Source organism: Monodelphis domestica, chromosome X (genome assembly GCF_027887165.1).
Source record: "Monodelphis domestica isolate mMonDom1 chromosome X, mMonDom1.pri, whole genome shotgun sequence".
Lineage (NCBI taxonomy): Eukaryota > Metazoa > Chordata > Mammalia > Didelphimorphia > Didelphidae > Monodelphis > Monodelphis domestica.
The window spans coordinates 28980165-29007968 of record NC_077235.1 but is presented as its reverse complement, the minus strand read 5'-3'; the positions used below and the strand labels follow the sequence as shown (position 1 = coordinate 29007968).

The following is a 27804-nucleotide window of genomic DNA, read 5'->3' as shown; positions in this document are numbered from 1 at the left end:
ATTTGAAGAATAGCTTGTGAATCTTCAGAGAATGAACTGAAAAGTGGAGGCACCAAAGACATAATCTATACATACATATGTTTGTCCGATGATGCCTTCTACAGTGTGGGGAGGGGACAGAGGGAGGGAATTTAAAAAATCATTTTTAATTAAAAAAAAAAGAAAAGTGAAAAAAGAAGCAGTTGGACTAGAGGATCTTCAAAGTTCCTTCCAGTTCTACTTCCATCCATCCCCATCACAAGAAGAACATATCTGCAAGACAGCTCATTCGCCACAACATAAACAGCAAATAATATTCTAATGCACCAAGAGATCTGTAATAACTTTCAGACAGGTCAGTCTTTTGTTAAGTGCTTATGATGGACTAGGCACTAAGCTACATGCATGAGAATCAAAGAAAAAGCAAGAAAAGATTGTGCCTTCAAGGAGCTCCATTCAGCTCTCCATTGGGGAGATGTGTAAATAAAGAAGTACACCCAAGACAGACACATGCAAAATAAAAGGAAAGACTATTACTCAGAAGGAATAGTCATTAGCAGGTGAAAAGACCAAGAAAAGTCTTCTGCACAGGATAGCAATTGAGCTAAGACTTTTTAAAAAATCTCTTTCCTTCCTTCTTAGAATTAATGCTATGCATTGGTTCCAAGGTAGAAGAGAGGTAAGGGCTAAGCAATGGGGGTTAAGTGACTTGCCCAGGGTCACATAGCTAGAAAGTATCCTGGCTGTCAATCCACTGAGCTGTAGGTGATACTCAGCTAAGTCTTAAAGGAAGCTGGGGAAACAATGAGGCAGAGGCGAGGGGAAAAAGTACCCAGGCCTGTGGATCGCCAGTATATATGTACAGAAATGGAAAATCGAGTCTTATGTGTAAGTAATAGCAAGTGGACTACTGCAACTAGATCATAAAGTGACTAAAGGGGAGCAAAGTACAAGTAAACTGGAAAGGCAGGATGAGATTAAGCTACGAAAGACTTTACATGCCAAAGGGGACTTTATAATTGATACTGGAAGAACAAGTGAGACACTGACATTTACTGTGCAGGAGGATGACAAATTACTTTGTGAGTCCTGTGGAGGATAAATTGAGGTGTGTGGGGGCGAGACAAGGCAGGGAGCCCAATTAGGATGTTATAGTGAAGGCAAAAAATGATGAGGGCCTTAACTAGAACAGTGGCCATGTAAGTAGAGAGAAGGGGATGTTGTAAGAGATGTTGAAGAGAAATCAATTACAAGATATGGCAAATGGTTATGTGGAGAAAGAGTTGTGAGCCTGTAGTATGACTGGAAATATGTAGAACTTCCTTTTTTAAAACTTTATTCTTTTCTAACATCTTTTGTTTTGATTTTGAGTTCTAAATACTTTCCCTCACCCTAGTTCCTCCCCTCCCTGTTGCGAAGGTAAGCAATATGTCAGCTATACATGTGAAAATAGGCAAAACTATTTCCATATTAGCCATGCTGCCAAAAGTCTAAGAAAAAAGGTGAAAAAAATTATACTTCTGTCTGTACCCAGAATCCATTAGTTCTCTCTCTGAATATGGACAGCACTTCTCTGGAGAGCAAAGGGGTAATCAATCATCTGAATGAAGATGATAACGAAACCCGTGGAAACTGATGAGATCCCCAAGTAAGAGAACAGAGAAGACAGCCTAAGACAGAGCCTTGGGGAACACTCACAGTCAATGATCAGGATCAAGCAAAGGAGACTGAAAAGTGGCCAAACAGATAGGAAGAGAGCAAAGAGAGTGTCACAAAAAGGAGTATCTAAAAAGAATCACAGATTTAAAAGTGGAAAAGACCATAGAGGCTAAACCTCTCATTTTATAGATAAGGAAACTAAGATATAGTAAGGTTAAATTACTTGCCCAATCTTATAGCTAGGACGTATCTAAGGCAGAATTATTCTGATTCCAGGTACAGTGATATATCCACTAAATCATGTTGATATAGTCATCAACAATGTCTAATGCTGCAGAGAGATCTAGAAGGATGGAGGAGCCTGAGATAAGGTCATTATATCTAGCAATTAGGAGAGAAAGTTCAGAAGAGATAACCATTCAATGAGAACTCTTGTCCATGTTCTCCCATAAACTAGGCGGAAGGTACCTCTCCAGTGTGTTAAATGGAGGCCTTCCTCAGGTCTCTGGACATCACAAAAATACTGGTGGAAAGCAGAGACTACCCATTTGTTCTCTCTCAGTCTCACCACGTGACCAATCTACCTTCTTCTTCAACCATTCATAGCTTTGGTGACATCCTTTACACATTGTTTCTCCTTTGTCATTCCTTTTCTGTAATGTTTTGCAACTCACTCACACCCACCCTGTGCCTTTCCTGTGACCTTTGGGTGATTTTCAATTTCAATCCTTTGGAGACTATAGTGTTCCACAACATCACTGGAAGAAAATTGGTATTAAGGAGAGGGGATTTGTTTCAGAGAGAAGCTTGGGGTCATTAAAATAACACTGCTTTTTCCCTGCAGGCAATTGAGTTTATTGAAGGCCCAATTCATTGTCTATTTGTAGCATCTGTCCAAGAGATATATACAGATGGACAAGCTCTACAGGTTGTCCATCCAACTTCATATCAAAATCTGGACAATAGGCATCTTTTATTCACTTGGTTTTTCCTGGACAGATTATGCCAAACTTTTTTGAGTGTTTATGGATCTCATCCAGAAGGCTCTGCAGTGTTCTGGGGCTTGATGCAATCAGCACAATGTCATCCACAAACAGGAACATCTGGAACACCTCATCCTCTATAGGGAATCCCTCTTTGGCTTGGAATTCTATGCTGGATCTCCTCCATGACAGTGGAGAACACCTTTGACATGCATTTTTTATGCCTGATCTGATATTAACGGTCACAGGATCACTGAGGAAGGTTACCTTTGTTCTAGCTTTCAAAAAATCTTGTAGAATTTTGACATGTGCATGGGAAAAGAGCTATAGGTCAATACTTGGCTCTACCGAATCCAATTTTTTCTTCTAGTCCATCACCACTTAGCACAGATGGACCTTGTAATCTCTACCTATAAGTCAATTGTGTCCTGGTAAAGATATGGTCTGCTGTGGAATATCACCTGCAAAAAGTATTCTTGCCTCCTCATACTCTCACCAAGAATACCCTTGAAGAGTAAGAAGATTAGCATAACTTTTTTATGAAGACAGGGAAGTAGACAGCTGTTGACATCCCCATTGTTGTCTTTTTCAGTAGGAAGAAGGCCCAGGATTTTTTTCAATCCTGTAGCATCTCAATGACTTCACAACTGTGTTGCCTCTTGCACAGGCTTCTTCTCTGCACACTTGCTTTTCCTGTCTTTATCTTCTTTAGTGCTGTTTCTATCTCCTCTTTACATCCAGGGCTGTGATATTAGAACCCAAACATGGCTACTTCGCTATCTTAGATAGTGAAGAGTCATCAAGGAGCTATAATACCTACTGGCCCAACCCCAAGGTAATACCCAATGCTTAAGGCTCTGATGTAAATTGATAGATCCGGACAATGTCCATTCGCTTTCCCTGTTTATCCAGGGTATGCCAGGTAGAGTTGGCTACTGTTCCCTAAGGACCCTTCATCAGGGACATACATACTACTACTCAAGTATGAAACTTATTGTGAAATAGGAAATGGACAACTTCCAGGCCCACAGGCTGGTGAGCCCATCTGCCAGGCGATTCTGAATTCAGTTCCATGAATACTTTGACACCACCTTGCAAGTGAGGTTTCATAACAAATGGTGGGCATGGGAGCACAAGAAAGCTAAGAAACCCACAACCAGCCCCTCCTGTTTTTTTTCTCAGTAAGCAAGAGAGTTTTACCCTGGAAATACCAGTGCATCATATCATCTTCAAGCTAATCGTCAATGAAGGGCAGTGGAAAACTTCAAAGAGAACAGTACACCAGTTCTTTCCAATTAAAGTAATCTAGTCAAATTGACCCAAACCAGATATTTCCTTTAATTTAAAAAATTATAATGCCTCCCCACTTTAATCTTCTAGCTGTATAATGAAATCAGAGTTACTGCCACTAATAAGACTGACATTACTGAATCAGCTCCAAAGCAGGGCTTTGACAATACAGTGACAACTGCACTGAGCACTTCTCCAGATGTTCCAACCAGAACTTGCAGCATCCTCAAGAGTTGAGGGGATAGGAAAATTTTGGAGGAGATTTGGTCCTGGATCCAAAACATCTGGACCATTTTGAATACAGTGCGTGGACAACTGCATTTGTATCTGGACTCATCTGCCAGAGAACTCAATGGCAAAGTGCTACCATGTGGACTCCAGGTCCAGTCCCTGTGGTGTGGACAGTCACACCTGATCCAAACTCCTATGGAAGGACAAATCCAGGAGGCATTCGAACATAGTCTACACGTCTCCTGGATTTCAGCTACAACACAGGGAGGATATAGGCAATGTTGGGGGGGCCCAGAGCAAATACTGTCCTGAGACTGATGCTACCTGAAGTCATTTTTACCTGTGCCATCCAAGAACCATAAAAAGGAAACACTAGCAATCAAAGGAGCTAGACAAAGTAGGGTTGACCACAATCACTGGGCTGACTCCCCTCACTTTATAATGGAGAAAATTGAAGTCCAGAGGAAGAAAATTATTTGAGGCCACAGAGCTAGTTAGTAGCAGAAGGAAAATTCAAACCTCAAATCGTGAGTTCTTTCCTAGCTGAGGCTGCCAGCAGGGGGGCTCTTTTCTCTTTCTTTGGGAATTACACCCTGAATAATTAGGTATATGAGAGATTTCATTAAAACTAAAGGGGATTGGAGGACAGTGTGGGAAAGATTAGGTTTAGATCAATACCTCACACCCTACACCAAGATAAATTCAAAATGGGTGAATGACTTGAACATAAAGAAGGAAACTATAAGAAAATTAGGCAAACACAGAATAGTATACATGTCAGACCTTTGGGAAGGGAGAGGCTTTAAAACCAAGCAAGACTTAGAGTCAAAAAATGCAAAATAAATAATGTTGACTACATCAAATTAAAAAGGTTTTGTACAAACAAAACCAATGTAACCAAAATCAGAAGGGAAGCAACAAATTGGGAAACAATCTTCATAACAAAAACCTCTGACAAAGGTTTAATTACTCAAATTTACAAAGAGCTAAATCAATTGTACAAAAAAATCAAGCCATTCTCAAATTGATAAATGGGCAAGGGACATGAACAGGCAGTTCTCAGCCAAAGAAATCAAAATTATTAATAAGCACATGAAGAAGTGCTCTACATCTCTTATAATCAGAGAGATGCAAATCAAAACAACCCTGAGGTATCACCTCACACCTAGCAGATTGGCTAACATGACAGCAAAGGAAAGAAATGAATGCTGGAGGGGATGTGGCAAAGTTGAGACATTAATGCATTGCTGGTGGAGTTGTGAACTGATCCAACCATTCTGGAGGGCAATTTGGAACTATGCCCAAAGGGTGCTAAAAGACTGTCTGCCCTTTGATCCAGCTATAGCAGCACTGCTGGGTTTGTACCCCAAAGAGATAATAAGGAAAAAGACTTGTACAAGAATATTCATGGCTGCGCTCTTTGTGGTGGCCAAAAATTGGAAAATGAGGGGATGCCCTTCGATTGGGGAATGGCTGAACAAATTGTGGTATATGTTGGTGATGGAATACTATTGTGCTCAAAGGAATAATAAAGTGGAAGAATTCCATGGAGACTGGAACAACCTCCAGGAAGTGATGCAGAGCGAAAAGGAGCAGAACCAGGAAAACATTGTACACAGAGACTGACACACCGTGGTACAATCGAAGGTAATGGACTTCTACATTAGTGTCAATGCAGTGTCCCTGAACAATCTGCAGGGATCTAAAAAACACTATCCACAAGCAGAGGATAAACTATGGGAGTAAAAACACTGAGGAAAAGCAACTGCTTAACTACAGGGGGGAAGGGGATTCGACTGAGGAGAGACTCTAAATGAACACTCTAATGCAAATACCAACAATGTGGAAATGGGTTCGAACCAAGAACACATGTGAAACCCAGTGGAATTGTGCGTCAGCTATGGGAGAGGTGGTGGGAAGGGGGGGGGGGGGAGGAAAAGAAAATGATCTTTGTTTCCAATGAATAATGTTTGGAAATGACCAAATAAAATAATGTTTAAGGTGAAAAAAAAACTAAAGGGGAAACCTGGAGAATTTGCTCTATTCCAGAACTATGCAGCATGCCTTTCTAGGGATGAGCACACTCAGGAGCTCTTCGTATTTGGCTCCAGCCAAGATTTCACAGATTATGGCATATTATACATCTTTATATATGGTACTGGCCAACCCAACTGGCCTTCTCACTGTTCCCCAGGCTCAGCAGTCCATTTCCTCCCCCTGAGTCTCCCCCTGTGCCTCTTGGAACCTCTACGTCCCCCTTTCATGATTGAAGTCATGTGCCTTCTCTGACAAAAAGCTTTTCTTGATCCCCTTGTTTATTCCCTCCACTAATTATCCAGTTTTTAGATATTCATTCTCCACTCTCACTAGCCCCTTTAAGTGAGGGGCTAGGGGTCATTTTTGTTTATGTTTTGCTTTGTCTTTACACTTTGACTGCCTAGCACAATACCTGGCATTAAGAAATAGACTTGTGGACAGTGGAATAGACTTGGGGTAAATAACCTCAGCAAGACAATCTATGATAAGCCTAAAGATCCCAGTTTTGGGGACCAAAACCCACTATTTGACAAAAACTGCTGGGGAAATTGGAAGAGAGTATGGGAGAGATTAGGTTTGAATCAACACCTCACAACCTACACCAAGGTAAACTCAGAATGGGTGAATGACCTGAATATAAAGAAGGAAACTATAAGCAAATTAGGTGAACTCAGAATAGTATACCTGTCAGATCTGTGGGAAAGGCTTTAAAACCAAACAAGAGCTGGAAAAAAATCACAAAATGTAAAATCAATAATTTTGATTACATCAAATTAAAAAGGTTTTGTACAAACAAAACTAATGCATCCAAAATTAGAAGGGAAGCAACAAATTGGGAAACAATCTTCATTACAAAAACCTCTGACAAAGGTCTAACTACTCAAATTTATAAAGAGCTAAACCAATTGTACAAAAAATCAAGTCATTCACCAATTGATAAATGGGCAAGGGACATGAATAGGCAATGTTCAGTTAAAGAAATCAAAACTATTAATAAGCACATGAAAAAGTGTTCTAAATCTCTTATAATCAGAGGGAATGCAAATCAAAACAACTTTGAGCTATCACCTCACACCTAGCAGATTGGCTAACATGGCAGCAAAGGAAAGTAATGAATGCCGGAGGGGATGTGGCAAAGTAGGGACATTAATACATTGCTGGTGGAATTGTGAATTGATCCAACCATTCTGGAGGGCAATTTGGAACTATGCCCAAAGGGCGCTAAAAGACTGTCTGCCCTTTGATCCAGCTATAGCACTGCTGGGCTTGTACCCCAAAGAGAAAATAAGGAAAAATACATGTACAAGAATATTCATAGCTGTGCTCTTTGTGGTGGCCAAAAATTGGAAAATGAGGGGATGCCCTTCGATTGGGGAATGGCTGAACAAATTGTGGTATATGTTGGTGATGGAATACTATTGTGCTCAAAGGAATAATAAAGTGGAAGAATTCCATGGGGACTGGAACAACCTCCAAGAATTGATGCAGTGAGAGGAGCAGAACCAGGAAAACATTGTACACAGAGGCTGATACACTGTGGTACAATTGGATGTAATGGACTTCTACATTAGTTGCAATCCAATGACCCTGAACAACTTGGAGGAACCTATGAGAAAAACCACTATCCACATCCAGAGGAAACAATGTGGGAGTAAAAACAGCGAAGAAAAACAACTGCTTGAATACATGGGTCAAAGGGATATGGTTGGGGATGTAGACTCTAAATGAACATCCTAATGCAAACACCAACAACATGGAAATAGGTTCTGATCAAGGGCACAAGTAATGCCCAATGAAATTGCGTGTTGGCTGCAAGATTATTGTAACCAAGGAATAATGTTCTAAATTGACTAAATAAACTAATTCAAATGGAAAAAAAAGAAATGCACTCTGGATTGGATTAAGTTGGGTCCTTCAAATAAGGTGGCTTTGTCCTTTAGAGAAATGGTGTCAAACAAAGAGAAACAGGCCACTAAATACACACAAGGATACCAACAAGTTGCAAGTTGACTTAGAAAACCACATATTCACAATTGTCTATGTTCTATTGTATTTTCATTTATTTTATTAACTATTTCCCAATTATATAATCTCGTTCTGATGGACCTAAGGGCTTTGGGTATTTCTCATCTCTGCCATAGAGACTCTGGAAAAAAATACCAACAAATTCTCACTTTCCCACTCTCTAAGGTCCACTAGCTGCTTGTAGCCATCAACGTTACAATGTACAAAACTGTGTCTGTAGGGTGCTACCTACAAACCAAAGTGGATGATGGGTTATAAACACTGTGTGCTGTGCAGGTTTATCAGTCAGTTCAATTCAATTCAGAGCTGATCATTTCTTGACCTTGACTCAAGAGACAGTACAGTATAGTGGATATAGTAAGGAAGACCAGAGTTCAAATTTCAGCATATATATGTGTATATATATAAACTATGACCTTGGGTAAGTCATAATCCCCCTAAGCCTCAGACTCCTCATCCATAAAGGCTGGACTGTGATCTATAAAGTCCCTTCCAACTCCAAATCTATGATCCTTCCTGGATATTCTTTTTTCTCTTGATTTTTGTTGACACTAGTCTCTCTTGGTTTTCTCCCTCCCCTCTCTGACCACTTCTTGGATACCTTTGTTAGATCTTCATCTATGTTCTTATGATCCTATCTGGGAGCCTGCTTTCCTTTCTGCATACCAACTTCGATGGATACCACACCTCCTATGGCCTTGTGCTCAGGTTTGTCTTCTGCAGACAAGTAAAAGCTCACCTCTATAACAACTGCCAATGCTTCAAGGTCCTGCTGACTGTCACAGAAAAAAGCCATTTGATGACCTAGGCGGCGTGGAAATGGTGAAGAGAGGGCTCAACTAGCTCCTGGAAAAGCCTGTTGGCTACTGTGTGATACTGACCAAGTCACCAGACCCATTCAAGTTTCAAGTGAGGCTCATCACATCTGGAATCCTACTGGGGTTCAAAGGATTGTTGGGAGGTTCAAATGAGACGTCTGCAATGTGTGTCCCAACTTTAAAGGACTGTATAGATGGCAGTTGGATTTATGATTACACTAAGGTGTTAATTGCTAACAATATCTTGATGTTCCCTAAGGCTTCTGCAGTCTAATGCAGGACTTGAGAGTTTATGCCAGAATCTCATAATCTCAGAGTTGGAGGGGCTCTGAGTAGTCATCAAGTCCCATTTATTACTGCACAAGGATCCCTTCTATATCATCTGCAATAATTATTAATTCAGGAGAAACCAAAAGAAGAGAGATGTAGAAAAGGAGGGAGAAAAGAAAGGGAGAAGAGAGTGGGGGAGGGAAAGAAGAGGGGAAGGAGGGGGAGGGGGGGGAGAAGGAGAGGGAGAGGGAGAGGGAGAGAGAGAAAGGGAGGGAGAGAGAGAGAGGGAAAGAGAAATAACATTGCTCCTAGGGCAGCTCACTGTGCTTTGGGACAATGCTGTTAGGAAACATGTCCTCATATCAAGTTTAAATATGTCTCCTAATTATTACCTTCCCATTATATCTTGCTCTTTCTGTATGCTGGGACCATGTAGTGTCTCAGATAAAGAGAACAGCTATCATGATCCCCCTGAGCCTTTTCTTCTTCAAGGCTAAACATTCCTAGTTCCTTCAGCTGATCATCATAGGGCATGATTTCTTGGTCCCCTTACCATTGCCATCATGCTCGGAAAATTGACAAACAGGAAGCCAAAGTCTTCATCTAAAAGAAAGGAGGAATTTTAGACATTGAATAAAGCCACGGCCAGGGAGCATCTTAAATCCCAGTCTGATCCATGTCTGCATAAGACTAGTCCTGCTACCTTTTTCTCCTCTTCTACCCCCACTGGAATTGACTGAGGCAAAGTGGGCACTTGGCTGGTGGAGGTGACGGGTCAGCTCTAACAACATTGGCCATGGTGAATGAGTCCTAACTACATATGGGCTAAAATGAAAAACAAAACCTCTTTTGATTTAATCCCTCCCCCAAGGGTATGAGATGAACAAAAAGGCCAAAGCCCAGCATTATCTCAAAGCATCCACTTTTTCCATACTCCTACAATAACCAACCTGACATGTGCTGTGTATCTCCCATGTGGATGATATCATCCAATTCACTGGTTTCAATGATGACTTAGTATAACTTTTTAATCCAGCCTGTCAAGGTACTTGACACAAGCCTTTGCACTAACTTGAACTGCATACTCCAAGTAAAAGATGAATTTCTTTATTAAATCAGTTTGGATTGAATTAACACTGGAGAGACTTGCAATGCACAGAAAATGTTCTTCATAACTTTAGAACTCCCCAGGAGACGAGATAGGCCTTCGTCTGAAATGCTGAATATCTAAGGCACCACAACCCAGTGCCATCCATCACTTGTGCCACTAACAAGACCTGGAGAGGGTAAGATCTGCAGCATGGAAGAATATCTAAACTGAGGAAATGCCAGATCCTTGAGGAGTTGGAGTATACATGTGTGTTTGGATACATACATGTTTGTATATACATGTGGCACACATGTGGAGCTGAATTTCAAACTAAATAATGCAGTCCCATCTTCCCCTCTTCACTGTTCCTCATGTTCTGATGAATGGAAGTGCTGCGATCTAGTCAAACAAACGTTATGAGAATCAGTGAAAACCCTGCTCCTTCTGGTGGGACCCAAGAAATCTATGTGCAGCAAGACTCTAGGGACCTGTGAGGGTGACTGTGAACTTTCTATTGACATGGATCCCAAGTCCCCTATAACATTACTTGGTTTGCCTTTGAGAGTTGTTTGGCTGAAAAACCAACCCTATGGCTGACCTGGACTGAGGCTGCCTGGTCTTGGGACAGGAGACACAGACATACACACTCACGCACACACAGAAGATAGCCTCACGCCCAGTCCTTCTGTGGCCCATACTCCAAGCATTTCCACTATGATAGGACCTGCTGGAGCCTGAGCTGTCCCACAAGGTCTTTCAGAGCCCAGGGACACCTGCATGCCTTAATGAGGCACCAAAGGAGAGCTTTAGAGAAAAAATAGACACATGTATGACTAAGGGATTAAGCCATTTCCATTTACTCCATTCCCTCTTGAAATGGCTCTAAGAGAGGCAGGGAGCTAAAATCACTAGACCCATTGCTAACGTGGACACTTGTATTCATGACCATCCTCTGTGCCTAGAAAGCATCGCTTCTTAACCTCCATCTCTAAGAGTCCTTCTCAGTCTCCACATAGAAGATGTAACTCAGGCATTCATTTCTGTAGATACTTATTTATATAGATATGTATCTATTGTCTTCCCCATTAACATAAACTCTTTAAGGTCAGGGATGACGACTCATCGCATTTGTACCCAAAGCCTAGCAGGGTTCCTGGAACATAGTAGGCACTTAATATACATTGGGCTCTGAGAGGGAACTTCAGACTTACCTTACCCAGAACCAGGCCTCCTCCTTCCTTCCCAGACAAACTATGCTCCCCCCAGGCAGTACCCCACACCGTCCTAGCTCCCTTTTAGGTCTTTCTTCTCCCGTTAGAATGTAAGCTCCTTGAGGTCAGGTACCATATTGTCCAACACACAGTTTTATCCACCTAGTTCCAGAGCCTGACCTATAGTAGAAACTCAGCACACTTAATGATTGATCAACTGGTTATGAGCTAGGGCAGAGCAGAACGTCAAAAGTTTGGGGTCACAGAAGCAGAAGGGACTTAGAACCAGAAAGGACTTCCAAGATCATCCAACTCTCTCATTTTAAAGATGGGCAACCCGAGGCACACAGAGAGGAAGTAACTTGCCTGATCCCATAGACACTAAAGAACAGAACTAGCATTTGGACTCAGACTTTATGATTCTAAATCTAGCATTCTTTCAACTACACTTCTAGGGTCTTGTTGATACAGCCATAAGGAATTAAGCAACAGTCTGATGCCATCAGCTAAATAGTTTAAAAGAAAAAATTCTTTTGCCAGGATAGCCTGGGAAATGATCCCATTTTTATCCTCTTTTTTTGCTACAAGAACTCAGTCTAAGTGGGCAAAGCAATCAATTTAAAATCTGTTCCTGTTTCGCCACAGGATTTTCAGAGGATATCAGTTGGGTGGGACTATATGTGGACATACATACATGTGCAATTCAATGGGGATGAAAGAAAACAAAGTCAGCTTCAAAACTTCACGGACCGGGCTTTTATTCTCTGGTGCTTACATCCCCTCCTCTGCTTTCTTGGCTGATACAGAATAGCACGGAGTGTGTGAATTGTCATCTAGAGGGGTTTCCTCTCACTTTAGTCGCTCTGTAATTCCTTCCTCTATTATTACACATTCCTTCATAATTAAGAAGGTTAAGGATAATGCTTGCTGGAAGCTCAGACTCCTCCCCCTCCTTTGGGGAAACTTGTACTGGGTCTAATCTCAACTCTTGCTACGATGGAGAATCGTCATAAAATCAAAAACAACAGGTTGATAAAGGGGAGTCCGTTGCTGGACGATATTGGTTCTGAACACATCCAGACCCTGCAGGAAATGTGCCAAAGTTCCAGCCTGCCTTCATTTGGAGTGAGAATGTGACACCCTTGACATCACTCTCTCCACCTCAAAGACCCATGGAGTCCAATTCTCTAAGCCCCATGGATGAGAATAGACTGTGATAAATGAATAAATAGCAGCAACCCATCTTTTTTAGCACCAGTACTCTCCCAGTGATATATGGCTGTGAGTCAAGGAACACTACTGTGTCTGACATATTGAGGCTGAGGAACACCCAAAGGGTGATGGAGGAACTCACTGTAGGTGTGTACAGCGGCAACAACAGACATTAAGGGTGACAGTGAGAACAAAAATTCTGAAAATAAAGTCTGTTTCTTTGGCCTTGATCAAATCACTTCCTTCTTTGGACTTTCAAAGTTTCCTCCTAGGAAACAAGAGGATCTGACTAAATGGACTTTAAGATCCTGTCCAGCCGGAGCCACATCTAGTCATTTCTATAGCAGAGGCAAAAATAGTACAGCAAAAAGATCACTAGCTCTGGAATCACAGGAAATGGGTTCAAATACTACCTCTAAAGTTTATTACCTCTGTGATCACTCAATAGTTCTGCACCTTGGTAAAGTTCTGGGCACCACTGTTTAAGAAGGAACTGAGAAGGGGAAGCTAAGTGGCTCTGTGGATTGAGAACCAGACCTAAAGATGGGAGATTTGGGGCTTAAATCTGGCCTTAGGTTAATGAGAAAGAATGATATCCACATCTAGAGAAAGATCTGTGGGAGTAGAAATCCAGAAGAAAACATAGGATTTACCATTTGGTTAGACGGGTATATGATTTGGGGTTTTGGTTTTAAAAGATTACTCTATTAGAAAAATGAATAAAATGGAAATAGGAGTTGAGTGATAATGTGCATAACCCAGTGGAATTGATTGTCAACTCCAGGAGCGGGGAGGGAGACAACAAGAATCATGTAACCATGTGGAAAAAATTCAAAATAAAATTTAAAAAAATAAATAAATCTGGCTTCAAATACTTCCTAGCTGTGTGACCCTGGGTGGTCAAAAGACTTAAGTGCATGCTCCATTACAGCATTGACAGAGGTTTTCCGAGTTCGAGGGGAGAGCTAAGGGAGGAAGTGCTTACTTTGGGCAGATGGACAGGGCATGCAAAAATGTCCTCAGTGGCTGGGAAGACGGGGAATAGAGCTCCAATACTTCACCAACACAAAAGCTCATCATGTTTGGCCTGGAGGAGAGAAGACTCAGGGGCAAGCCTGAGAATCATTTTCAAATATCTGATGGACTGTCATGTGAAAAGAAATTAGACTTGTTCCGGCTGGCCCTAGAAGGCAGAATCAGGAACAATAGGTGGAAGTATCAGAAAGGGACATTTGGGCTCAATGCCAGGAACAACTTCTTAACAACTAGAACTATCCCAAAGTGGAATGAATTGCTTCCAAGGGAAGTGGGTTCTCCCTCTTGAGAGGTCTTTAGGCAGACACACATGCTACAGAAGGGCTCCCTTTCACGTATGGGCTGTACTATATGGCTTGGAGATCCTTTCTAATTCTGTGGAACATATTCAGTAGCAGCACACTGGAAATCCAGAACATTTAGACAACATTTCAGCAGACGCCATTCCTCAGAGGCCTGTGCACTGAGTCACACACTTTTTCAGTGATCTCTAGCAGCAACAGATACCTCTGGTCATTTTGGTTTGGATGCCTGCTGTCTAAACGTAAAGCAGGAAGGGGTGAGCCAGGAGTGGGCAGAAGGAGGAAATGACTGAATAAGGATTTAGAAAACGAGGGAATGTCAAGGCTGGGAAGGCTTAGAGGAAGAAAGGGTGATCACTGAATCTCACAGCTGGGAAAAGTACCAGAGGCTGTGTGATGCAACCTATACTTCATTCCATCAATCAATTAGCATTTATTAAGTGCCTAGTGTGTGCCACACATTGAGCCAAGGGCTCCAGATACAAGGACAAAATCAAGGCAATCCCTGTTAATGTTCTTTTGGAGAAGCCCATTCATTTAACCACCAATAGCATATACAGAGAACAAATACAACAGAATAATTCTGAGGTAGTTTGGAAAGGAGAGCACTAGCAGTCATAGGGAGTAGAAATCAGGAGAAGCATCCATCCTGTAGAGGGTGGTTCTTAAGCTGTATCTTGAAGGGAGGGAGTTCCATGAAGTAGAAGCGAGAAGGGAATGCATTCCAGGAATGGGGGTAGTGACCAGTGAAAAGGCATGGACACAGGAGATGGAGCCCTCTCTTTAAGGAAAAGAGAGGGCTGTTTGGCTGGATCACAGAATGTGAGGAGAGAAAGGGAAAATGAAGCCAGAAAGAAGGGTGCTTTCAGGTTTTTAAAGGGGTTTAAAAGCCAACTAAAGGACGTTAGATCTGCTTCTAGAGGAAACCGGGAGCCACTGAAGTTTTGAAGCTAGAGAGTGACACAGTCAGAATTGTGCTTTTAGTAATATCACTTTCTTATCTGAATAGAGGAGGGATTAAACAGAGGAGAGGTGGAAAGACTAACACGGAAAATACTAGAATAGTCCAAGTAAGAGGTGATGAGGGCCTGAACTATGATGGTAGATAGAGTGAACAAAAAGGGGAGGGAGATAGTCAAGGCATGTGATGGTGGGAACGATGAGATCTGGAATGGCTTGGATATGTGGGGTAATAATGAGGAGTCAAGGGTGACACTGAGGTTGCCAAAGCCTGAGTGACTAGAAAGATGGAGGTGTCTTCACCTGAACAAGCATGGGTCATCTAGTCTTCACTTGGAGATCTCTGTATCTGGAAAGCAGGATGTCCTGAAACAGGAAAGGAGATAAAGACTGATACCTTTTGGATGTGTATTCACACAAACTTCACCTGTGGCCCAAAAGAAAAGCTCTGGAGCTCCCCAACAACCCCAATAGGGTCTAGGAGGAATGGAGAGAATTGTCTTAAAGTGCTCTCTAATACAATATTTACTAAATATTTTAGTTGATGATATTTAACAAATATTTATCAATTTGAACCTACTATGTACAAAGTACTTACTTTCAGTGCTGGGGATACAAAGATGAAAAATGAAAGTCTCTGCCCTCAAGGAGCCTGCATGCTAAATAAGGGGGGAAGGTGACAAATGTAGATGGCACTTGGAGGCCAAGGAGCTCCAAAGCACATTAGAAAGTTGCAGAAGAGTTCTCTGTCAGCTGCAGGGATAAGAAAAGGTTGCCTGGTACACTGGAAATGACTTTGGATTTGGAGTCAGAGCCCATGGATCTGAATCCTGGTTCTGCTATTTTCTTTGTTGCCTTGGGCAAACAAGCCATCCCCTTCTCTGGCCTCCCTCAGTTTCCTCCTCTGTGAAATGAAAGGATTGTATGGAGCCTTAACTAACATGGGAGAGCACATCTTCATCATCACCTAAACAACAGACACCCAGAACAGAGGATCTCACTGTGTTTGGTGTTTGTTGATTACATAGTAGAATAAGGTGCTGCCTTAATGACTCTCCTCTAAGGAGGTGAGATCTCCTGTGCCTAGGTCCAAAGTATACAGGCCTCCATGAAAGATACAACAGAGATAGATTGGTGTGACAGCTCAGTGATCATCAGAATCAATGTGTCAAACAAGGAGACATATGCTCACCAGAGGAGTTTGCTACTGTCAAAGAGATCCAGCACACCCTGGAGGGTAGTTATTTCCCTGACATGCTCCCATTTATGGATGGCATTGTGCTGATTACACCAAGCTTTAATGTAAACCCTCCTAAATGATAGCCAATATTGCTCTAAAACATTTGATCTAACTATCCAAATGGGGAAAACCAAGTGGATGAAGAACACCTGCTGCTCAGTTTATGATAACCAGCTGAAGAAACAATCTATTGAAGTAATTCATCTGTGCATGTGCTAATATACACACACATATATATGCATAAATACACATGTGTACATATACACATAAATCTTAGATGGAAACTACCACTGGACAATAAGTTGGCCCAAAACTAGACAGAGGTAAAGGAGTCCTTTGGGAAATTGTAAAATTCTTGGAATGAATCCAAGTTTCTCCCTGAAACCAAAGCTCATTTTTAAAATACTAACATTCTTCCAGTGGTGCTGGCTAGCTCCAAATCATGAAGCACTACATAGTCTCCTAAGAAATGGAGTTGAGAATCATCCATGGGTCAGCGGAGAGACATGTAGAAGTCAGCAGGTCTCAACATATCATAAAAAACGAATTTATAAAAGAGCAATGTAAAAAAAATTAGCAAAGAAATATTTGACTAAAAAAGAAGGCAGGCTGGTTATATGGCAAGAAACAAGGCTAAGTGATGGAACAAGCATGATGGATCCCTGCAAGGCCGAGATAACTTGAACCCCTCCCTTGGCTCACACTGGATAAACCTCATGGGAAGGTGTCCACAAAGATCACACTAGATGGAGACACAGAGATGGGCTGTGACCTGTACCATTGCAGGGAATATGCATATTGGTGAGCTCATAGAACCATGAGTATAACCAAGACTAACCAAATACTAGGTTCTCCACTGTCCAAATCTGTAAGTGGTATCAGTCCCCTCTAAAGTTAGTTCTTTGGAGGCAAAGTGAGTCTTAATCACCCTGCCCTAAGTGACCTCTGGTCTACGTCTTGGTGATCCTGCTCTAAATCAATGACCCTATGATTCATCTAGAAGGTAGCACCTACACTGGGCCTTTATGAAAGAATGGGATTTCAATAGACAATGATATCGGAGTATGTTTCAGGCCTAGAGACAACAGGAGAAAAGAAAAAAGATTGGAAGAGGGGAGGAATGAAATCTTTTAGATAACTTTTAGACATCTAGTAGGTCAAGAACAGTCTGGTGTACTTGGAGGCAGAAGACCTAGCTGGGTGACCACTGACAAGTCATTTAACCTCCCAGCCTCAATCTCCTTGTCTATAAAATGGGGATCATAATAATCCTTGTGCTATCTTTTTGCAGGACTATTTGGAGAAACAAAGGTAAGATTGTATGGTAAAGGTTTTGGAAATCTTAAAAGTATATGCAAACAAATGTATGCTGTTGCTATTTGGACTACAAAAACAACAATTCATATTTGTAGAACCTTAAAGACACATACCTACAACATCCCCAACTCCAAATCTGTATTTTCCTAAGTATCAAGAATTTAGGATTTTTAATTCTGTCAAGTTCATGAATTAAGAAGCAACTGTTTACAGTAGGATTTCCAAGAAAACACTCACTTGGGGTCTGCCTGAGGGTGCATAGCACAAATATACTTTTAAGACAAAAAATGGCGTATCTGAAATTGGCAGGTTGTTCATTTTCCCTATATTCATCATCTAGACAATATTTAGAGGGCTGTTAAAACTATAGGTCTGTGAAGTAACCTCTACTCACAGAAAAATGAATCATTATTTCATACAATTCCTTTTTCACGCACTGTCCATTCCAGCAAAACCCACCTTCTTGCTTTTCCCCAATTTCAGTACTCCATTTCCCATCTTTATGCCTTTGCCTGGAATTCCACTCTGCCTCACCACTGCCTCTTAGAATCTCTAACTCTCTTCTGGGCTCAACAACTGCCACTGCCTACAGTAAGCCTGTCCCAGGCTCCTTTGGCTGTTATTGCCCTCTCCCACCTTGAAAAATCATAACGTAGCAATGATTATCTGTGTTCATGTTGTTTCCACCCAGAAGAATATAAGTTCTCAAAAAGAAGGAATTGGCTTGGTTTTGTCTTTTCATCTCAGTACCTAGAATATGGTAGATGCTTAACAAACACTTACTGGATTGAATCTTATTTAGTAGTGTCCATCTCCAGAGAATATGACAAGGTTCACTGTGGGTTTAATTCCAAAACATGGCATCAGCGGATAGGAGGACAGACTTTGATATAAGAAAACTGCTCTGGGTATAAATTATGTACTTACTGAAGAAGTAGGGCTGGAAGGGACCTTAAAGTTCATCTAGTCAAATTCACTTTATTTTACAGACAAGGAAACTGAGATCAAGATAGTTTAAAGGAGTTGGCCAAGTTCATAGAGTGGTAGAGCTGAGATTAGACTCCAGCCCTCTTAATTCAAGCTCCCACTACATCATTCTGCCTCCACTTTCAGAAGTGCATTCCTTAGGAAGCGCATAGTACCTGAGGGTGCTTCAGTACAGCTCAAAGTCCAAATAAAGAAGGGGAAATAGAAGGACCTCAAGTCTTGACACAAACCATCAGAGAGTGTTGCCTTCCACAGGTTTACAATAAACTTTCTGACCAATGAATCAGAGAAAAGATTTCGTCTCCCTTATGAGATGATGAACAGGCCACATGGCACAAGGGAGAGAGCCAGTCAGACCTGGGATCAAGACCCACCTCTGATAGCAAATGGCCATGGATAACCATGGAAGAGTCACTTCAGGCCATAGTATCCACCTCAAATAGAAACTGAGACAGAAGGATCTTGGAAAGAGGCAGTGACTTAGAAAACCAGATAGTAACAGTATCTATATTTATACAATAGTATTTTTATGGATTTTGCTAGATACTTCCCAATTACATTTTATTCTGGTCTAGGGTGTGCTTTGGAGTGTTGGGGGCTAAGTGATAGCTCTGATCTAGGCAGCTCTCTAAGACAATAAATTTCAAAGAATGACATGAATTGATAGAGGGGATTTCTTCATGGAAATAAGACGTCTCTTTGATTATTACAAATTAGTTAGTAAAAGGATTTATCACTGATACATTTTTTGAAAATGTAGATAAAACAGTGATGGCCCTCATAAATGTCCCCACAAAGCACAAGTCTGATGTTAGTATTCATGATGCCAAGGAGACCCGGATGGTAATAGAGCACCCTTCCCAGTGCAGAAGAAGAGAGCAGGGTCGAAAAGTGGGCAATGAGATAATGAGGATAGCCCTGATGATGAGGCATGGTGATAAGAAATAACCAAAACATGGAGGAAAGATGAGAAACACTCCAAACTCTGTTTTCATTTTATGCACATTAGCACATGGTCTCCACCAGCTTTTCAGGGCAGAGTTCATCTCAGACTGAATCTTGGTTTGGGGGGGGGGTTGTTTTTTCTTTATGAGATCCAGTTCCGCACTTATATTATATATAAATATGAGACCAGAGGTTCATAAAAGTTCATTATGGGAAAAATAAACTGGAGAATGAAATTAAAGCTGTGCTTTGGGACATGACATTCGAGAACATAGTGAAAAACAATCTCACAAAAATCAGAATAAGCTACTAGATGCTTTCTGCCTGTGTTTACTTAAGCTTTCAGACTTTGTGGCTCAAAAGGTTTATCCGAATTTTTAAAAAACTGTTTAATTTGGTAATAAGTAAAATTTAATCAAAATGCTCACAAAGTACCATTGGCAAAAAGGCTAAGTATGTGATTCTATGTGACGGCTCTGAAAAGTGTTCGTGTAACACGCTGTGATTCTAATTCCAATTCCTTTCAACTACAAGGCTGTAAGCTTTATGAGGCCAAGCCTCCTTCTCTTAGCTATACTTTGCAGGGTGCTCTATGCACAGTAGGCAATAAATAAATATTTGCAGAACTGATTGCAAATGAGAAGAAAAGCGCCTAAAATGTCCATACTCTTTAGCTGAGAGATCCCACAATATCCCTCAACAGCACAGGGCAGACCCTTTGGGGAGAGGAGGGTTAAGAGGGGCCTACATCTGTAATCCACTGATACAAATCAGCAAATCATATTTCACCTCCTTTAACTGAGGCACACTATTTCCAAATACTTTAGCTCTAGTCCTAACATCATCATTTATCAGTGAATTACACACACAAAATTTTGCTTGTTTTCTTTTCTGCAAAAATATACCTTTCCTCTGGATATGCTAAAGTGTCATGTGCTTTGTGCTCAGAAGAAATTTATCTTCCCCCTAGAGGAATCAGATATCCAGGTGGACAGCTGGAGCACAGCAGGCTACATAACTGAGGGAGGAAGGGACATCTTGACTGCTGATATTCAAGTAATTCCCCTAAGCTTATATCAAATTGACAAGAAGGCAGGATCTTTGCATTTATGACCATAAAGGAAAAACACCCAAAGCAAAGGAGCATCATGGAACTCAGTTTATCTCTACCTTTCAGTGGCTAAATCGACTGTGATAAGTTCTAAAACCATGGACTTAGAAATGGCTGTTTTAGAGAATGCTATTAAACAGCCAAATCATTATCCTGGAAATATTTCTAAGCATGGCGTGCTGACTCTTGGTAAAGATATTCTGTTGATTTGACTACAAGGGAATTCATTACTACAAATAAGGAAGGAAGGAAGGAAGGAAGGAAGGAAGGAAGGGAGATAACCATATCCTATTACTCATAGTCAAAAATGGGACACAAGATATTCAGAAGAAAAAAAAGTTGATTCCACCAGGAAGGAGATGTAGCAAAAGAATTGTCTGTCATACATTCCGAAAAATGACTATGGCTGGGATTGTGTCTGATAGGAAACAGAGTTGATACTTGTTCATTTGGGTTTCTTTTTCACTGCTATATACTTTGAGCTTAACTGGGGCCAGAGGTCATTACAACAAAACTCCAATAGGCATAATAAAGGAATGTGGATAGCCCTTCCACTTGCAATTCACTACAAGAGAATTCAGCCTAACATCTCTTTATATTGCTATATGAGTTGGAAGGTAGAGAGAATGGAAAAACAAGAGCAAGCTTCCCACCTCTCTATGCCAACTAAGGGCCAGTTAGTTCTCTCTTGATTTATCAGTAAGGATTTGGGCCAGGGTACATTTGCCCATCTTTTCTTTCCATGTCCACCAGAGGTAATACAGCCTTAGAAGCCCCCTCTGGATTTCAGAACACAGGAACTGGTGAGAGGACCAGGAGCCAAACCACAGTTACTATTTTTGTGGCTCCCAAACATTGAAAAAACGGCTTTCTCCGAGTTTGGCCAAGAGGAGGAAGTAAAAGGTCAGAAGAGACAGAGAACAACCAGAGGGATGGAAAAGATGGTGAATAGCACTGATTTGCTCTTGGAGGGGGATGGCAAATTTCAGTCTCTGTGTTGTGGAGGCATGAAGTTCAACTATACTTCCTTCACATCTGCATGTTCTAATGCCAGTATCATTTGTGTGACCTTGGCAAAATCTCTTACTTTCTCTGGGCCTCAGTTTCCTATCTTATAAAGTGAGGCAATTAGATTCAATGTGCTTTAAAATTATGACCCTATACTGCTCTCATTGTACAATGAGATGGATTGCCCTTTGGAGGATACTAGGGAAAACAGGCTGACCTTGAGTTTCAAGCATTTTCTGATAAAATTTGATCCATCTCTCAAAAATTAATTTTACATGAAAAATAACTAGATGTGAGGAAAATAACCTTGCCAGTCAAATTCTCTGTTGGGTAAACATGTTGCTTTTTTTCTAGAGAGAACAGGCCCAAAGCAAGAACAGCATGGGCCAAATCAAAGGACTTGGGATCTGTATTGTAAACAACTGCTCTGATGTGGAATGACGTGTGGCAGACCATTTGCTAACTGAAAATGTGTTAGTATCAGGTTTATAACTGTAGCCCTGTAGAAAATTATGGCTGGATAAATCAGATGGAAATTTAATAGATAGCAGTATTAGTTGCCAAATTGAATACAGGTGATTTGAATATCTGAACTATTACCAGAGAGCTAGATGCCAGGTTTGGGTTTAATGCAAGGTTTGTGCTTTCCAGGAGGCCTCCATTGCTTAATTAGGCCATTCAGCACCATGTTTGAAGTGAGTCATTCATGCTCTGAGGGACACATCAACAGCATTCACATTTGCATATCACCTGCAAAGATGAGACTCCTCCCTAAGATGCACAGCATTCCATTTAAAAATAACTTAACTAAGGGTGCTATAAATTGGTTCTTTTTTTCTAATTTTTGACCAAAGCACAAACTAATTCCCTAAAACACAAGAAGTTTATAAGGTTCAATGAGCCAAGTCCACCTAGAATTTAGCAGCCCCCACCCACTCCTCACCTTCTCTTGCCAGTCCTCCATTCAGCATGCTAAACTATGGCTTGGGCCAACACAGAAAATGACATCGACTCCTAAAATGTTCCTGATTATATCATCCCAATCATGATTTTGTTTTTCTTTTCATTTTTCACCCCAAGAAATTCAAACAGTTCGGTTGATCCTCATCCAAGTTTCAGAAATGTGGTGCAAAAAAGGAAATAAAGGATTACTTGACATACCTTTTATTAATATGTCATCCCAGCAGAGATAAAAGTGTATACTTAATGCCCTCAGCTGGGTTCTATCAGGCTCCAGAAGAAGAGAAAAAGTCACTTATGAATGCAGTGCTGGAAGGAACCCCAAGTTCACCTTACTCGAAAATTGTGAGCGTATGCCGAAGTAATTACAGCCACATTTGCTCCCTATATGTTTTAATTGCTCCTCTAAAGAAAGAATGAAAGAATGAAAGAAAGAATGAATGAAAGAAAGAGAGAGAGAAAGAGAGAGAAAGAAAGAGAGAGAGAGAGAGAGAGAGAGAAAGAAAGAAAGAGAGAGAGAGAGAGAGAGAGAGAGAGAGAGCGAGAGAGAGAGAGAGAGAGAGAGAGAGAGAGAGAGAGAGAGAGAGAAAGGAAGGGAGGAAAGAAAGAACTCTTGAACTTGAAATATAGTTGAAGAATGACATTAGGATAACAAAAAGACTCTTCAGGCTTTGTTTTCAATGCTGAACACAATTAAGCAAATAAAATAAATTATTAAAACTAATAAGACCAATTAAAGAGAGTGACAGGAAAAAAAGACAAGTCAAAGGAGGGTGGGAAACCAAGGCAAGCCATAGCAATATAATTTAGGGCAGTCAGATTTAACATGATCATCAACTATCCCCTGAATCTCTCTCTCTACTTTGGCTATGCATAAGGAGTGCAGATACTTTCCAGACTAAATCCTGAGGAGGAAGGCCACCTATCTTGGTGTGCAGATGTCTCAAATATTCATAAAGGCTTAAGCCTATTTTATATAAAAAGAATTTAAATTGGTGACAAGAAAGCTCCTCTCCTCCTGCCCAACTCTCAACTCCCATGGCCCCAGTGTGGGCTGTTACAAAGTCTGCGACTACGTGCGTCTGCATCTTTTAAAAGCCTAAGTTAACTGGCTTTTGGTCAAGGCCTTTCCTTTTTCTTCCCAGCTGTCTTCATGACTGATCTCTCTGCCCAATCAACTGGGTCAGCAAGGCAATTTCAATCAGTTGCAATGATGGCTCCCAAACACCAGATCTGCCATTTTTCCACCCAGTGGTTTTCATCAATATAGACCCAGCATTCAAATATGAAAACAAATGGAGTAATCCGGAATATAGAATTACGCCCTTGGAACTGTTAGCATTTTTAAAAAATTGAGTCTTGCAAATTTTAGTGCACTGAGATGATCCAGTGGATAATGAATTGAATTTTAAGAAAAAATATAAAGGTTTCAATTAAGAGCAAGAAATACTGGGAAATTTCGAGGTGGTGAAAAAAAAAAAACTTGGTACAAGGAAATGGGCAGCTCCCAATTCCAGATCCATTTCCTGTTCCCAACACTATTAGTCCTTCGCCTTCACTAGGGAGCCCATGAATTCCATTCTGTTAGGCACCTTAGGGGAAATGCTTTCCCTAATTCCTCTAGATAGGAACTACTTAAGGGGGTAGCAAAGTCTTCCCTTCCCAGGGGGAATGATTTTTAGACTGTCTGCCCCCATTTCCATTAGGTTAGCATTATTTAAAATACAAATACCCCCCCACACACACACACACACATACATACACATAATGGGGTGGTTCTATTTTGTAAACAAACCAGAGAATATCAGTAATGCCATTTGCAAACCTTCGGGTGCTCTATAAATGCCACCTAGGATTGTTAAATCTGCAAAACCACTCCTGGGTATGTTGAAGCCCCTTGGTGGCTTTAAAAGGAGTTGCTAGACCCATGCAGGAAGACTGTGGCTACTAATCTGGCTAATGATGGATCCCCTTCTGAGAGAATACTAGGAAAGTGCTTTACAAACCCGGAAAGGCCTTGTGTTAATTGCAATAATTATGGGCACCAATGAATGCCAGTCAAAACAACGGGAGTTTAAAAAAAACCCTCTCCTTCAGAGCCCTTATTTGGTGCTTTGGGGGAGCTTTTTTCATATCTTTTGTACGTGAAGAGTTGAGGAAAACGCCCTAAAATACTTACAACCACCAGAGTCTTCTGTGTTGGGACGAGATGACGGGAGCCGTGGATGTGCAAGAGACTGGGCCTCGCTGAGTGCTTGGGGGGGCCTGGAGAATGAAATAGGGATGCGCAATGGGCCACGGGAAAAGCCCAGAATACCAGGCGCTCGGGGTTCATAGCCCTATAGGGCGCCAGCCTGACTGGGATTTGCATTTTTCTGACTTTTGGTCTAGAGGGGGATGGGGGTGGGGTTCGAGCGCACCCCACACACACAGAGGCCCTGCGGCGGGCGATGGGGACCTTCCTATCCTGTCCGGGCCCAGCAGTTCGTTTTGTTCCAGGCGATGCCCCTCCCCCCCTCCCCTGCTGCGCCTGGTTTCACGGGACTAAGTCCGCAGCCCTCGAGCTCCATCAGCTTCACCTGTTACTGGCTGCGGAGGCCCTGTTTGTGCTGGGACCCCGATCCATCTCCCACTTACTAGCTGGCCTTAGCGAGCTTGGCCTCCTCTGGGCGCCTCGGCTCCCCCTTCCCCAAAGGCCGGGGCCAGCTCCAACTGAGACCACCGAGGCCTAGGCCCGCGGGCGGAGCGAAGCCGAGGCGCTTCCCAGGCGCGGACCTCGGCTCCTTCCTCGGCCCGGATCCGGGCTTCCGAGGGGTGCGCCGGGAGGCATCGGTTACGCTCTCCACGCGCTCTCGAACCGCGGAGATGGCAGACCGTACTCGGGCCCTGCAGGGAAATGGCCAGGCCGGTCAAAGACCCCTGGGACGGCGGGGCTCGTGGAAGCCAAGCTCGCCACGGCAGGGGACGGGGCACGCGTGCGCGGGAAAAGCCTCGGACGGGCCGAACCAGAACCTGGAGAAGCCCCGCCCTGAGCCTAAGCCTGGGACAGCTTCAGGGGTGAGGGGAGCCGAGGTGGCGGCGGCGGCGGCGGCGACAGCGGCAAAGGATGCTGCAGAGGAGGAGGAGGCCAGAAGCCGGCCGGCCGGCCAGGAGGTGGCTGCAGCTGCGCACAGGGCGGTCCCACCCCCTGGAGGGGGCGGCCTATCTGTCTCCCATACTGGCCCACTGGGCCGGAGCATTCTGAGCCCCAGGGAGCACATCTAGACCCGGTGCAGGGCTGCAATGACCAGGGGGAGGTTTCTGGCATGCATTGCCCTCTTCTCACTGTCGCAGGCGCCTAATACAAAGTCCCGCTCACCCTCCTCTTAGTTCCACTCTCCTGTGGAGCTGTGTCTGGACCAGGGCGGAGTCTAGCTTGCCGCGCTAGGCTATCTGTATCTACCCCCAAAGAGAATAAGAAAGCAGAAGGACGGGAACCAGTGGAGCAGTAGAAAAAGTGACAGATTCAGAGTCACGGGCCCTGGGTTCTAGTTCTGACCCTACCACTTACTGCCTGTGCGACCTTGGGCAAGCTCCTTTCCACTCTCAGCCTCGGTTTCCCCCTCTTTAAATGAGGGCGTCGGCCTCTGACAACACCAAAGCGCCTTCCAGCTCTGACCTCCTGTGGACTTTAACCCTGCCCCTTGCAAAAAAAGTTGCACCTAGGGACGAGAGGATGTCTGTGTGGTGGAATTACTCCTAAGCCTATACACACACACACACACACTTTCTCTACAAGCTCGATCTCCCATCCGTACCCCTCTGTGGATCTCTCTCCCTCCTCTCCAGGGCACAGAAACCCTCATTCATTCATAAATAATTGCCCCCTCGCATTACTGAAGTAGAAAAATAGTTACAAATGCCTTTGTTTTCCTTGGGAAGTGATCAGATTTGGGGTGGAGGGCGGTAATTGCCTGTCTGATCAAGAATCATTTCCTTCACGGTTAACCAAACATCCAGCCTGCTTATTCTGCGAAGTCTTAAATATCACCAAAAGTGAACAGCCCCAATTACAACAGGAAACACATTTCCCGACATGAAACGAGGAACAGAAACAGATTTGTGTCTTCGTGGCTCAGGACTCAGGTCCTACCAGGGGCTTCAAAGCATTCAGTGTCCTGTTTCTGTTTCCATCTTCTGCCTCTACTTTCTTAAAGGAAAGTGTTTACTCTCACTCGCTTTTGTTTTCTCTATCTCCCTCTGTCTCATCTCGCTGTCCTTCTCACCATCCCTCCAGTTCCCTTTTTGTCTAGCTCCTGGTCTCTCTCCCTCTATCTCTCCTTCATGAAAGATGCTTTTGTGCCTTCCCTTCCAAATTTCGCTTTGGAAATAGAGATGAAATTTAAGGTTCCAAAGGGAAGGGAGCTTTCCTTCCCCTCCCCCCTCTAAAAAAGACCACTATTTTTGCCTCCTGACTACAAGCACTGTTAGACAACAGAAAGATGAGGACACTGGATTTTCACCTCCAGGATTTATACCCTGTTTATAGAGATCTTAGGAGATCACTATAAATAACGCCTATGGCCATGATCAGGATTGTCCCCCCTTTTGGTTCAGATGTGGGCTTTCTCCGAAGTCAGGGACTCTCCGGGAAAAGCCTATCTGTGGACAGAACAGCAATGGGTCCGTAACTTGTCATTTTAAAAAGCTGCCTGGAGGCACTGAGGGATTTAGCCCGTGGCACAGTGTCAGTAGCTTGTATTAAGAAGTCAGATCTTCCGGGCTTCGAGGTTTGCTTTCTAGCCGCTGCCCCAGCCAATAAATAACCTTATTAGGTATGATATCTACCATCTTCCTCAAGCTTTAAGATTTACACAGTGCTTCCCCTCTAGTGACCCTGTGTCAGTATTTCTCTCCCCATTTTATAGAGGAGGAAAACAACCCACGGAGAGGGAAGATCGACGTGCCCAGAATCAGGACAAGCTTTGTGCCAAACGTTACATTTTTTCTCAATGTAGCTTCTTAATTTTTAGAGACACTTTAACCGTCTCATCAACAAACAGTTGGGCCAATAGGACCCCCGGTTCCCGGATAGCGCTTCACTCGAACCCTCCACCGAGGTGCCAGAGTGCCGGGCCGCCCCCTCCCCTGAAAG

General features: G+C 42.6%; 1 long non-coding RNA gene across 2 annotated transcripts in view; it reads right to left on the bottom strand.

The window, feature by feature from the left end:
• The window catches only part of LOC103092694 (uncharacterized), a 200005-nt gene that overhangs the window by 143396 nt on the left and 28805 nt on the right, over positions 1-27804 (bottom strand). The window contains exon 1 of one of the 2 annotated variants that reach the window (XR_008914412.1): positions 24850-25102. The exons of the other annotated variant lie outside the window; for it this stretch is intronic. This is a non-coding gene — a long non-coding RNA (uncharacterized LOC103092694). Of the gene's footprint in view, positions 1-24849; positions 25103-27804 lie in introns of those variants that run through there. 2 annotated transcript variants of the gene reach the window in all.